The 14,990-nt window shown below is 50.3% G+C and overlaps 1 protein-coding gene across 8 annotated transcripts in view; it reads right to left on the reverse strand.

The window, feature by feature from the left end:
- The window catches only part of ARAP1 (ArfGAP with RhoGAP domain, ankyrin repeat and PH domain 1), a 66,198-nt gene that overhangs the window by 43,508 nt on the left and 7,700 nt on the right, over window positions 1-14,990 (reverse strand). For 5 of the 8 annotated variants that reach the window (XM_032258841.1, XM_032258840.1, XM_032258839.1 and 2 more), the window contains exon 2: window positions 3,785-3,867. The exons of 1 other annotated variant lie outside the window; for it this stretch is intronic. The gene's annotated coding sequence lies outside the window, so the exon portion shown is untranslated. Of the gene's footprint in view, window positions 1-3,784; window positions 3,868-8,019; window positions 8,039-9,906; window positions 11,076-14,990 lie in introns of those variants that run through there. 2 more of the 8 variants (XM_032258834.1, XM_032258835.1) reach the window with 2 other exon arrangements.

The raw sequence follows: 14,990 nt of genomic DNA on the forward strand, positions 1-14,990 counted from the left end.
AGAACAGAAAGTTCAAAAGTAGAGCCAAATACATACACAAATTTAGGAAGCACTAAAGTAGCCTCTCAAACTTGTGGGGAAACAAGGGATTATCAAGTTGTTGGGACAGCTGTGGAATGCTTTCAAAAAAAACTATCCCTACCTCACACTTTACAAGAAAAATTACAGCTGGATCAAAGATTTCAGTATTTAAAAAAATCATGGCCAGGTGAGGTGGCTCAAGTCTAAAATCCTAGAACTTTGGAATGCCAAGGTGAGCATATACCCTGAGGTCAGGAGTTTGAGACCATCGTGGCCAACATGGCAAACCCTCATCTTTAATAAAAATACAAAAAATTAGCTGGGCGTGGCGGCAAGCACCTGTAATCTCAGCTACTCAGGAGGCTAAGGCAGGAGAATCGCTTGAACCCATGAGTCAGAGGTTGCAGTGAGCTGAGATCGCAACACTGCACTCCAGCCTGGGTGACAGAGAGAGACTCTGTCTTATACACAAAAAAATAAATATAATAAAGGATTTACAAAATCATCTCAGGGTTTGGCATGGTGGCTCACGCCTGTAAGCCCAACACTTTGGGAGGCTAATGCAAGAGGACTGCTTGAGGCCAGGAGTTTAAGATCAGCCTGTCTCTACAAAAAAAAAAAAAAAAAAAGTTAACCAGCTACACACTTGCAGTCTCAGCTACTTGGGAGGATGAGGTGAGAGGACTGCTTGAGCCCAGGAGTTCACGGCTGCAGTGAGCTATGAGCTATGATCACACCACCACACATCACTGCACTCTACCATGGGCAATAGACTGACACTCAGCCTCTAAAAAAAATTTTTCTAAATCATGTCAGAGAGGCAAAAGGCTTTTGGAAATGAAACAAATCCAGAAGGCACACAGAAAAGACTGAAATATTCAACTCTGCAAAAATCAAGCACTCTTGCATGGTAAAAAGCAAAGCCAAGAGTTAATTGACAAACTAGGGGATATCTGCCACTCATATTCCAAACAAAGGGCTCATTTTCCTAATAATTGAAAAGCATGCAGAAATAAGAAACAAGTCAATAATCTAACAGAAATATGGGCAAGGAGTATGAATGAAAAAATTTACAGAAAGGAAAATATAAATGGCTCTTAAATATCTGAAAGGAACTTAACCTCCCCCATACTAGGAAATACAAATGTAAAATATTCTGAAATACTGCTTTCCACCTATCAGACTGTCAAAGAGCAATAAAGTTGGAAAATACAAGCATTGGTAATGCAGTGAGGCATCCCTTCCCTGGCCATGGAATACCTCTAGGCATGAAAGCCCTAAGAGATGCACATGTCTGGGCTGGGCGCGATGGCTCATGCCTGTAATACCAGCACTTTGGGAGGCCAAGGTGGGTGGATCACCTGAGGCCAAGAGTTCGAGACCAGACTGGCCAACATGGTGAAACTCCATCTTTACTAAAAATACAAAAAGTTAGCCAGGTATGGTGGCAGGCACCTGTAATCCCAGCTACTTGAAAGCCTGAGGCAGGAGAATCAGTTGAACCCAGGAGGTGGAGGTTGTAGTGAGCCCAGATAGCACCATTGCACTCCAGCCTGGACGACAGAGAGAGGCTCCATCTCAAAAAAAAAAAAAAAAAAAGAAAAGAAAAGAAAAAAGAGATGCAGATGGCTGACCCAGCTACCTGTAGGCATTTAGCCTGCACTTTTACTGGCACCTGCCAGAATTGACCTATATAGGTTACTGGCTGCAGCGCCTGTGTTTCATAGCAAAAGAATGGAAATAAACAAAATGTCCAGAATGATTAACTAAATTATGGTATAGTCATACAATAGAATACTCTATCAGTGGGAGAATGGTTAACTAAATTACGGTGTAGTTTGTAATAGAATACTGAATGGCTATAAGAATGAGGAAACTCCTTACATACCGGAATGGGATGACCTACAAGATACACTGTTAAATGAGTAATGAAAATACAGAACAGTTTGTGTAACATTCTCTCTTTGTGAAAAAAAAAACAAGGGAGAACATGGAGCAGTGTGCAGCTACTGGTAAATGAACAAAGTATCTCTGAAAAGACACACAGGGGTAAGGTGACAGTTACCAGCTTCCTCCCAGGAAGAAAACTAAGGACTGAAGGGACAGGAGGGAAGGGAAGGAAGATCCAGAGTTCATAAGGGCCTGAAGTTTATGGGGCCTGAAGCTTACACAATTTAGGTGCCTTCTGATATGGTTTGGGTGTTTGTCCTCTCCAAATCTCGTTGAAATGTGACCCCTAATGTTGGAGGTGGACCTACTGGGAGGTGTTGGGGTCACAGGGATAGATCCCTTATGAATAGCCTGGTGCCCTCCCCACAGTAACAAATGAGTTCTCACTCTTTGCTCACATAGAGCTAGCTAGTTAAAAGAGCCTGGCTTCTCTCTTGCTCCCCCTCTCACCATGTGATGTGTCTCCTCCTCCTTCACCTTCCACCCTGACTAAAAGCTTCCTGAGGCCTCACCAGAAGCTGAGCAGATGCTGGTGCCATGCTTGTATAGCCTACAGAGCCCTGAGCCAAATAAACCTCTTTTCTTTATAAATTATTCAGGGTATTCCTTGATTGCAATGCAAAAGGGACTAACCAACACATGCTCCTTAAGGGTATCACTTTTACAAAAATCACAAAAACACATGACCACATGCACACACTGTTCGGGCCCCTCTTTAGATCCTGGAAGGAGCCCTGCACATCAAACTCCAGCTTCTCTGAAAATCCACCTCTGGGGAAAGGGAGACTTTTCTTTTTTTTTTTTTTTTTTTTTTTGTTTGGAGATGGAGTCTCACATTGTCACCCAGGCTGTAGTGCAGTGGCGCAGTCTCGGTTCACTGCAACCACCACCTCCCGGGTTCAAGCAATTCAGCCTCCTGAGTAGCCTGGATTACAGGTGCCTGCTACCACACCTAGCTAATTTTCTGTATTTTGTTAGTAGAGAAGGGGGTTTCACTATGTTGGCCAGGCTGGTCTCAAACTCCCGGCCTCGTGATCCGCCTGCCTCAGCCTCCCAAAGTGCTGGGATTACAGGCATGAGCCACCACGCCCGGCTGGAGGCTTTTCACTTCAACATTATACAGATGATAGTTCCTCTGGGGCTAAGCTAAAACTTTAACACCATCCCAACTAAAATTACCAACTGGAAGTTGTTGAGACCAGCAGATTCTAAACTTCACATAAAATGATATTAAAGATGTGTTAAGTGGAAAAGCAAGATGGAGAACAGTGTTACGTAAATATCTGGGTTAAAGAAAAACTATATATATAGTATATATATGCAAATATAAATACAGCAAACTGGACGGATACATATGAAACTGTGTTTGGGGAGGGGAATTGACAGCTTGGAAGGCAAGAGACACTATACCCTTCTGTATCTTTTTAATTTTGTATCATTTTCCAAAAAGTAAATAAAAATTAAAAGAGAATGTGATAATCACGAATAGAGCCTGAGAATGAGAAAGATAACGAAATTGCCAGGCAAGGAGGGGACTCCAATGAGGAGACACATACACCCCGACCCGCAACCCAGCCTGCTGGCCCCTGCCCTGTCCCTTTGTCCCATACCCCTGCCCGTTCCAAGGTTCCAAGGCCTGCTGGGAGGCTCTTAGCAAGCTCTCTGGGCCTCACCCTCTGCCTCTCAAGTTCAGTTCTCAAAATGGAAAATGGGCTATCAGACGTCAGCCTCCATCAACCCTCTCCCCACCTCAGTGTTAAGGTCTAGCCTGCCACAGCCAGCCCTGTTCCCACCCCTCTACCTCCTGACTCACCAGCTGGGCTGCCAAGGACACCCGGGTCCTCCCAGAGACAGCAGCTATTCTGAAGGGCTCCTCATTTCGGTCCAGGGCGGGAGCTGCAAGGACAGGGATGGAGGAGAAAGCCCATAAAGCAAGGTCACTTTGAGATGCCAAAGGAGAAGGAGAGGGGAAGAGGGAAAGAGACAGGGAAAAGGAAGAGATGGGGGCCAGGCACAGCAGCACAAGCCTGTAATCCCAGCACTTTAGGAAGCTGAGGCAGGTGGATTCCTTGAGTCTAGGAGTTCAAGACTAGCCTGGGCAACATAAGGAGGCCTCATCTGTACAAAAAATATAAAAATTAGCCAGGTATGGTAGTGTCTGCCTGTAGTCCGAGTAACTCAGGAGGCTGAGGTAGGAGAATCACTTGAGCCCAGGAGGTGGAGGCTGCAGTGAGCTGTGATTGAGCCACTGCACTCCAGCCTGGGTGACAGAGCCAGATCCTGTCTCAAAAAAAAAAAAAAAAAAAAAAAAAGAAGAAGAAGAAGAAGAGGTAGGGAAGAGGTGGAGGAAGAGGAAGAGAAGGAAGAGGGAAGAGGAAGGGAGTCAGGGAACCTCATGCTCATGGAAGCTGGCAACAGGTCAGACCAGAGGAAGGTCTTCCTGAAGGGAGAAGAAGGCAGACAGACAGGCCTGTCTGTGTGTGGAGGCTGCACAGGTGGTAAAGATGAGTCAAGACTTCCCCACTCTCTGGCTCCATAAGACCAGTGCTGGGATGTGGATAGGGGCAGGCTGTGGAAGGGACAGCCCCAGAAGGGTGAGGAAGGGACGATGCAGCCCCATGACCAAAGAGGTCTCCCTGACACAGAGCCTGCCAGGAGAGGTGGGGGACCTTAGAGGACACAGGGACACAGGACCCTCTCCACTAACTCTGGGGACCATGGAGTGGGCTGAGGGCACAAGTGGGGTAACTGAGTCAGGGGCATGAGACCCCGGGGCCCTGCCCCTAAATATGTAGGGGAGGCTGAGGAAAACAGACCAAAACAGGATGCTCCAGGCAGGAGGAGAACAAACAGGATAGCCCTAGACAGGCCACCACCCTTGCTATGCAGATGGCCAGGGCTCTGTGGGGCTAGGGACCAGTGGGGTGGCATGGACAGGTCCCCATTCCCAGGGCCTAGAGCAGTCAGGTCCGCCAACGCTAGGGTTAACTTGAAAACTGCTGTGCTCTGCATAATGGCTTCAGCAGGTATTCATGAACATTTTACATCTTACAAACACATAAACAGATATTTATCATAAGTAAACTTTATGATTGTCACTGCCTAGGATAGGATTAAAACAGATTAATACATATATATCTATATATATATATATATTTTTTTTTTTTTATATTTTATCTATTTATTTTGAGCCAGAGTCTCACTCTGTAGCTCCAGCTGAAGTGCAGTAGCACGATCTCGGCTTACCGCAACCTCCACCTCCTGGGTTCAAGCGCCAATTCTCCTGCCTCAGCCTCCTGAGTAGCTGGGACTACAGGTGCGCACCACCATGCCTGGCTAATTTTTGTATTTTCAGTAGAGACACAGTTTTGCCACGTTGCCCAGGCTGGTCTCAAACTCCTGACCTCAGGTGATCCACCTGCCTCAGCCACCCCAAGTGCTAGGATTACAGGTGTGAGCCACTGTGCCCAGCATTATTTTATTTTTGAAATAGGGTCTTGCTGTGTTGCCCAGGCTGGAGTGTAGTGGTGCAATCACAGCTTACTGCAACCTCCAACTCCTAGGTTCAAGCAATCTTCCTGCTTCAGCCTCCCGAGTAGCTGGAACTACAGGTACACGCCACTGTGCCCAGCTAATTTTGTTATTTTTTGTAAAGACAGGGTCTCATTATGTTGCCCAGGCTGGCCTCAAACTCCTGGCCTCAAGCAATCCTCCCACTTTGACCTCCCAAAGTGCTAAGGTTATAGGCATAAACCACCCAGCCCAAAAGTAAGTATTTAAAAAACAACCTTTAAGTAACTGGAATTTCAGATGAAAGTATTGGCAAAAATGGCAGTGCTACTCAAGCAGCAATTTAAAACAAGAGGAGACCACATCGACAGTGCTTACTGCATGCCAGGTATCCAGGCACTTTATATTAACTCATCAAAGCCTCACAGCAGCCCTAGGAGGTACATGTGATTGCTATGCCTGTTTTAAGATGAAGACACTGATAAAAAGGGAGGTTAAATAACTTTAACCACATACCCAGGAAGGAGCAGGATGACTACAGTCTAGCCCTATGCTGTCCAATAGCAGCCAGCAATAGCCACAGACAGCTGTTGGACATTTAAAATGTGGTCCCTGGAATATGATGTGCTACATTTTAAACACACTGGATTTTGAAGATTTAGCGCACACACACACAAGAATGCAAAAATCTCAATAATTTTCCCTATTGTTTACATGATGAAATATTAACATTAATTTCACTCGGACAGTTTACATTGCATTGTGGTTCACACTCTATTCATACTGGAGACTGTAGCTGTCAACAGTTTTTTTTTTTTTTTAGACAGGGTCTCACTTTGTCATCCAGGCTGGAGTGCAGTGGTAAAATCTCTGCTCAACGCAACCTCTGCCTCTGGGGCCCAAGCAATTCTCCCACCTCAGCCTGCCAAGTAGCTGGGACTACAGGCTCTTGCCACTACACCCAGCTAATTTTTCCATCTGTTCGTAGAGATGGGGTTTTACCATGCTGCCCAGGCTGGTCTCAAGCTCCTGGGTTCAAGCGATCTGCATACCTCGGTCTCCCAAAGTGCTGAGATTATAGGCATGAGCCACCAGCCTGGCCATCAACTCTTAACCACTCTGCATGGCCTCTCAAAACACAAACTGAGGGCCAGGTGTGGTGGTTCATGCCTGTAATCCCAGCACTTTGGGAGGCCGAGGCAAGTGGATCACTTGAGGTCAGGAGTTCGAGACCAGCCTGACCAACATGGTGAAACCCTGTCTCTACTAAAAATATAAAAAATTAGCTGGGCATAGTGGCTGGTGCCTGTAATTCCAGCTACTCGGGAGGCTGAGGCAGGAGAATTGCTTGAACCTGAAAGGCAGAGGCTGCAGTGAGCCGAGCTGGCGCCACTGCACTCCAGCCTGGGCAACGGAGTGAGAGTCCGGCTCCAAACAAACAAACAAACAACAACAACAACAAAAAAAAAAAACTGAGCATCTGCTATCTACAGGCCAGGCACTGTGCTAAGGATTTAACACAGATTGACAGATGATGGTCCCAACCACCCCACTGGAATGACACGATCTGGAAAACAGGAAACTACTTCGCTCCCTGAGGAAAGCCTGGCTCCCTCCTATTCCTGCACTAAGGGCATCTGGCTAAGATCAAAGACATGGAGACTCAGCACTGACACCCCTTTGGGACAGTCCTGTTCAAGGCACTGGAAGCATGAACCAGACCTGAGACCTGGACTGGCCTTTCAGGAACTTCAGGCTGGAATGGATCAGATACTATCGGCCAGCAAAAACAGTCCAGGGGGCCCTCAACCAGGCTGGGGCAGGGAAGGCTTCCTAGAGAAAGCAGCAAATTGAAAAAAGAAGTTTAGAGCAGTGTTCTGCTAAGCCACACTGCAGCCTGAGGCAAAGACAGAATCATCAATACTGGTCCTCTATTTATTTAAGACATTGATGTTTTGTGTTTTCCTCATCATGGATTTTTTGCATTAATTTTTATTTTTTAAATGGCATTAAATATTATATACCTTGATTACTAACCTTTTTTAAAATGGTTATTGCTTTTAAATTTTATTTTTGTTTCTTTTGACAGGGTCTCGCTCTATTGCCCAGGCTGGAGTGCAGTGGCACGATCACGGCTCACTGCAGCCTCGATCTGCTGGGTTCAAGTGATCCTCCCACCTCCCCCTCCCAAATAGCGGGAAACACAGGATCTCGTGACCAAACCCAGCTAATTACTGAGATTTTTGGCACCCCCTCAAATTTTGCAACAGAGGCAAGTGCCTCACTTGTTCTACCCTAATCCAAGCCCCTCAGAGGTTTAAGCCCCTCAGCCACTATGACACATCACTGAGTACTTCATCATCTTCTCCCCACTGTGCCAACTACAGTCCCACCCCTGCTCAAAGCCTTTCCATGGTTCCCAGTGCCCTTGAGCACTCCTTTGTCCGTCATTCAAGTTCATCCAGCTCTGACGTTTACAGATGAAGAAACAAACACCCACAGGGAGGAAGTGACTTGCTCAAGTTGTCAGTGACATACCTCAACCCCCAGCCAGGCTGGGCTGGCCCCGTCCACGACTTCCTCCACATCACCACTGGCACTGGCCTGGCAAACAGGGAGCCCCCGAAATTATCTGATGACAGTGAGTGAGTAAACCACATCCTCCCATCTTCAGGTGGCTCCAGGCCACCTCCTCCAAAAAGTCCTCCCTGACTGCCCCCTCAAGCTCCTAGTCCTCTGAGGCTGAGCCCCACAGCTCAGCCCTGCTTCTGCTCTCTCCTTTGTTGCTCATTTCATGGGGGCCCACCTCTGCCCAATCCCCAATGTATCCTGGAGTATGCTGAGTCTGTACCCCTTCTTATCTCCTCTGCACTCCACAGTGGTACCAGCACCTGGCTGGACTCACAGGGGCACTCAGGCCCAGTCCAGAGGTAAGGGTCATCTGGAATCTCTAATCCTTGCCAGCCAGTCCTTCTTCACATCTGGCTTGAGTCCCCCTTGCTGGAACCAATGCTTTTGCCCTTCTGTCCTCTACCTACCATTTCAAACCCAAGGTCAGAGTTTAACTCTCTGGTAACATCCCTACCCGCTACTGACTAGTGACCTGAGTTTCACCAGCCCAGAAAGAAGATGACCCAGAGACTAAGCCAAAGACAGCCCCTCCAGCTTCCTTCTTTCCCTAAATGCACACTGTTTGGCAACCATGTGCCCAGCCCCTGCTAGATTTTCTCCTTCATCTCATTTGTTCCTTTATTTATTTATTTATTTATTTTTTGAAGCACAGTTTCGCTCTTGCCAGGCTGGAGTGCAATGGCACGATCTTGGTTCACCGTAACCTCTGCCTCCCAGATTCAAGCAATTCTCCTGCCTCAGCCTCCCGAGTAGCTGTGATTACAGGCATTCACCACCACACCCAGCTAATTTTGTATTTTCAGTAGAGACAGGGTTTCTCCATGTTAGTCAGGCTGGTCTCAAACTCCCAACCTCAGGTGATCCGCCCACCTCGGCCTCCAAAAGTGCTGGGATTATAGGCAGAAGCCACCTCGCTCGGCCTCATTTGTTCTTTCTTTTTTGGAAACAGGGTCACTGTCACCCAGGCTGGAGTGCAGTGGTGTGATCTCAGCTCACTGCAAACTCAGCCTCCTGGGGTCAAGTGATCCTCCCACCTCAGCCTCTCCTGAGTAGCTGGGACTACAGGCACATGCACCATACCTGGCTAATATTTGTATTTTTTGTAGAGATGGGGTTTTGCCACATTGCCCAGGCTGGTCTCAAACTCCTGAGTTCATGTGATCCTCCCCTCTTGGCCTCCCAAAGTGCTGGGAGTACAGGCATAAGCCACCGTGCCCGGCCTCTCATTTGTTCTTATAACACATCTAAGGCCTGGGATTCTTCTCCTATTTCATGAAAGCTTTGTGAGGTAGAAACTCACCAGGTCACCTGCTAGAGCTCACAGGGCTTTCAAAGGATGTGATTGCTTCTGTCTGGTGAAGTAAGGAAGGCATGCCCAGGGGTCCTGACTGAGGCCTCAGCTTGACCACCACCACCTCCCTTTTACAGCCTCATCCCCTACCCCGGGGCCCAGCTGTCCCAGCACAGGCAGGCTGGGCAGGGAGCCCTGCATCCAGACCTCAACAAACTCCTCAGAGTGCCCCAACAGGAACCAAGAACATATACAGCCAGCTCTGGCCAGGCCTGGGTCTACAAACCACACCCCAGTGTACCACAAATGCTCACCTCACACTACCTCAAGGGCCACATATCTCCCAGGGCCTCATATATCTAGCACCTCACCCAAGGCCACACCTCGGATCTGCCCCTCCCCACCATACACAGCTCCCTACCAGCAATTCAACTGGGCGCAACAACCCCACAGTCCAATACCCCACTCTTGGGCCCCTCCACAGCTCAGCCACCAGGTGATACCTCTGCGCAGGGCCCCTTCGGTCTGCTGCCCTCCTGGGCCTTCTCCAGACTCCGCTCACTCAGGCAAGAGTTTTAGAGACACTTCCGTAGATATGAGGAACTAGTGGGGGCTGGGTTCCCAACCCAGAGGGTGCAGAAGTGGCCCCCACGCCTCTGCAGAAGCCACCTCCTCCAGCCCCACCAGGAAAGGCACAGCCTTCAGGTGGGCAGCTGGCCGACCCCTGGGCCAAGCAGCCGAGTTTCCATCTCTCAGGGACCAGTGGCCACCACATAACAGTGCCAGGAAGCCATACTGAAGTACCCCGTCCCACCCCAAGCCACGTCTCTGCCCTAGAACTCTCCCTGGCACCAGGAGATTCCTGTCCTGGCCCATGTGTGGTGTGGTCTGTCTTCTGGGGTCTCCAGAGTGCTTGTGGCTAATGGGGAGCAGCCCTCAGGGCAGTGAGGACTGAGTGGGACCCCAGGGCCTGGGGAATGAAGAGCTGCCTCAGTAGCTGGTAGGGAGTTAGGGGCCCATCAGCAACTTTCCTGGGCTCTAGGCCTAGGCCCCCTCCCCACCCACCATGCAAGGCAAGTCTGGCTCCAGTCCTGGCTCCACCATTTCTTGTCTGAAGCCCTGGGCAAGTCACATCATGTTCTGAGCCTCAGTTTCCCCACCACAGAGTAGAGCTGTCAGTCCCTGCCTCCTAGAGCCTGGCACCCAGATGACCATGACACGCCACCACATGTGTACTGGAGGCCAGCTTGCTCTTCCGCTGACTCCTCTGTCACCAGGCAGTCACTTCCTGTCTCTAGCTCCAAGGTCTTAGCTGGTCCTGTCCCTGGGTGCTGGGCTTGTAGCCAGGCTCTGGGCTAGACTCCCTCAGCACCCTGTGGTTCTCAGCTACCCCAGACACCAATAACTACCACAGCCTACCTCCAGCCATGTCCCCCTGCAGAGCTCCAGACCACTCCACAGCATTTTGGACCTCCTCCTGGAATGCCCAGGGCATGGAACACTCCCATCCTACAGTGAACTCATCAGCTCCCCTTGGGGACTGTGGGGACAGAGGGAGTTGCGGGGAGAAGAGCTGTCTTCAACCCAGGTCGGGCCTTTAGGCAAATTAGAAAAAGATTCCTTTTCTTCCAGGAGCCCCACAACAGGGGAAGCAGCTGAGCAAGAAGACGGCAGACTGAGTTTCAGTCCTCCTTCTCCCGGCACCTCACCCACACACACCTGCCAGGCACCTTTGTGCAGTGCACAACACGCACACCCACACAGAGTGGACCTGTGAGAGGCAGGACCTTTTAACAACCTTACTGCGGCAGCCCTATCAGCATCACCCTAATGAAATGCTAAACCACAGTTTTATTAACGACTAAGGGACACAAAAGACTAAGGGACAGTGGGCATTGTTGACCCCACTCTCAGGCCTCACGCTAACTCCAACCCTAATCTTGAAAGACTTTCACTTTCTACAATCTTCATGTCTGTACTGTTTAAAGTTTCCTCAATTGTGTATCACTTTTATAATTAGGAAAAAAAAATGATAAACGTGTTTTAAGTCATTAGATGGAGTTTGTTCGAGTTCGTTCCCCAAAACCATCATCCTAAAGTGGCTTTATCGTTTAAGTACAACACACATGGATTAGCAATGGAACTATTATAAAGTGAAACTGTTGATTTCCTAGGCCATCTGGATAGAAAATAAAAGACTGAGACCCAAAGCCCCTCCCCACCCGCCTTACCCTCCCAAGGGTCTAAGACAAAGCTATCAAATAAGGTCTCCCTGCCAGGCACTGGTGGCCAGCAGCACAGAGTACGGCCCAGTGGGACTTTCCCATGGGAAATGGACTGGGGCTCATTAATAAACTCCAGACACCAGGGTCCCCAAGGTTTGTCCTCCAGATACCATCACACCCCACCCTGGCCCTGACTCCCACCCACCATGCCTTAAGCCTCATCCAGGGCCCCCTCATGCACAAGTCCCAACCCAAAAGAGGGTCAGGTAGGGAAGGAGGTGTGGGATGAAGTGGGAATGTCTAAAGTCCCTCACTCACAAATAAATGAAGCTGAAAGTTCAGTGGTTTGGTTTCAGGCCTTGTCAAAAAGTCTGTCATGGCTGGGTGCAGTCACTCGCACCTGTAAACCCAAGGCAGGTGGATCACCTGAGGACGGGAGTTCGAGATCGGAGTGACCAACATGAAGAAACCCCATTTCTACTAAAAAATACAAAATTAGCCGGGTGTCGTTGTGGGCTCCTGTAAACCCAGCTACTAGGGAGGCTGAGGCAGAAGAACTGCTTGAACCTGGGAGGTGGAGGTTGTGGTGAGCCGAGGTTGTGCCACTGCACTCCAGCCTGGGCAACAAGAGCGAAACTGTCTCAAAAAAAAAAAAAAGGTCTATTGCATACTATGCCCTTCTGGCCCCACGACATAACCCCAGTCCCAAATGGGTCTGGGGACCACAGCTCCTTCTCCCAACTCCTTCCTGTTTACCATGTTTTGGGCACACTCCTGCCCTGCATCTGCACTGCCCCCATTCACCCCAGGCCTCAGCTTGCCTGGACTTCTGGGCCCTCACCCTTGCCTCCTGCCTCTGCCCCCTGCAACCAGGACACACTCCAGCCCGCTGGGCTCACCTGATACGCAGCATAGCTCCTATACCCCACCCTCCACAGCCCCACTCCAGGCTCCTCCCCACTCTCCCAGCCCTCACCCTCTGACTAGCTCAGGCCCTTCCCACCCTGAAAGGTGACCCAACCAGCCTCACACCTACAGAGACCTGGGGTGCTCCCACCATCAGCAAGATGGCAGCGGCAGGGCGGGGGGAGGGTACTGGCCTTGCCCCCTGGCCCTCAGGCACAGACACACTCTACAGGGGCAAGGGTTGGGGACTTCCTACGGCACCTCCTCCCACAGAGGGCAAGGGGCAGCCTGAGGAGCCACAGGATGACTCCAGGAAGGTCCTCCTGTGACCACTGCCCCAGGACTCCGAATACCGTAAATGAGGCAGAAACAGGAAGAGACGGGGCTGACCGCAGCAGGATGGGAGTACACAGGGCTGACCACAGAATCACAAGCAGCGGGACTGGATGGATGCCACGGCACCAGTGCTCAAGCTACAGGCCCTTGCCATGTGCCTTGGGGGCCAAGACCAGGCACCAACCAGTGCCGCCAGAGGGAAGGGGAAGCCGCCAGCTGGCTCCTCTGTGAGCTCACTGGGAACCTGAAGCTCCTGTCCACCAAGGAGGAGGGACTTGGTGGGCTCCTCTGCATCCCAGAACTAGGGGCCCAGGGGAACAGGGATCCAGATCTGCCCCCTCTCTAGCTGGCCCCTGGTATGCAGAAGACAGAAGATAAGGGGGTCCCTTACTGCTGGCACGTGAAAGGGTGAAAGGAGAAGCTGCCTGTATTGGCTGGGGAGGGTGATCAGATGGGTGGGGCCGGGGCTGGGGCCAGAAGGGAGAGAGGGAGACAGGGGGACCAGCCCCACAGGCTCTGGCCTGCAATTTGATGTGTGACCTCAGTCTCCCTGACTATATAACCAGACAACAGTCAGGAAAGACTCCCTGACTCAGTCTCCCTCTGCAACCCATTCTCCAGTGGGCCACAGGGAGCACTGGAACCTGCTCACCTGATCTAGCCACCCCTGCTTGCAGCAACAAGAGGTGGTGCTTATGGAGTGCTTACCATCTACCCAGCACCATGCTAAACGTATCACATGGCTTGCCTCATAAAATCCTTCCAACAACCTGGCACACAGGTGGCTTCAGGCCACATTACAGATAAGGAAACAGCCTCAAACAGGTTAAGTAATGGGCTCAAAGTCACTGAGAAGCCAGAATCTGAATCATGGGTTCTCTCAAGGAGACAGTGTGGAGACAGGCAGGGCCCAGGGAGGACATGGGGAGGTCAAATGACAGAGGGAGAGGGAGGCTGAGTGCAGACTGAGGAGAGCCTTGAAGGCCATGTTACGACCATGGTCCTTACCGTCCAGGCAACAGGAAGTCATGGAGGACAGCAGGGTGCTCTGGGGATGGAGCAAACCATGACAGACAGGCATAGGCAGGGGTTCCTCCTGCTGTGGGATTTGGGAATTCGCCTAACGTCTCTGAGTCTCAGCTTTCTCATCTATGTAATGGGATTAGGATAGCTTCACCTTGCAGGCTTGTGAGGGAGGAATGAAGCAAATCCCAGATCTGATCAGTTCTCTCTCCCCAGTGACTTCCCACCTCTCTCAGAGTAAAAGCCAAAGCCAGCAGCCTGCCTGTCAGGCCTGTGCAGTCTGTGTCTGTATGCTCCCACTCAACTGCTGGGCCCCAAGCTCCGTCTGGCCGGAATGCTCTTTCCCAGACATCTGCATGACTCCTCGTACTTATTCGGGTACCTCCTCAAATGCAAGGCCTTTCTTCCCTGACCACTCTATCCTAAAAAGCACCCCATTAGCCTCTGTCTCCTTATTCTGTTTCATTTTTCAGCATCCCACTTGTCACTACCAGACACTATATTATATGGATATTTATTTGTTAAAGTCAGACTTTTTAACTGAGAGGCACAGACCTTGTCTTATTCACAGGGTTGGGAGTTCATAATGCTAGAAAATGCTCAATCGATAGTATTTGTGAAATGTATGAACGGAAATCTACAAAGGCCCGGCCTGCTGCAGGCACTCAGTATGTGGCACCTTCCAGTGTTTTCAGCCTTTGCTGCTCACCCTCCTGAAGTGCCCCCACCCCCAACCCCCACCTCAAATCACTGCCCAGGAAGCCTCCTGAGCCACAGCAGCTGCAGCTGGGCACACACACAGAGGCAGGAAGAGGATGGCCAGGGGCAAGGTCTGCAGAGGGCTGGGCTGAGAGGCCTTCAGTCAGGGCCTGACCCCAGCTCACCCTGCTCAGGAGGCTTGGGACAGGGGCTGCCAGGATAGATGGGCAGAGCGAGGGGGCAATTGGAGGAGGGAGGTGTGCAGGTTCAGCCTGGTGGTCTAGGTGACAGAGATTGACTCTGAGGCTCCCCGGCACCCTCCATGGCAGGGCCTGTCCCTTCTTTCAACCTCTGAGGCTGCCCCAGAACTTCCTGCTGAGCCGGCCCCATAAACACTG

Source organism: Sapajus apella, unplaced genomic scaffold, assembly GCF_009761245.1.
Source record: "Sapajus apella isolate SASKATOON/1434 unplaced genomic scaffold, GSC_monkey_1.0 scaffold106, whole genome shotgun sequence".
Taxonomy (NCBI): domain Eukaryota; kingdom Metazoa; phylum Chordata; class Mammalia; order Primates; family Cebidae; genus Sapajus; species Sapajus apella.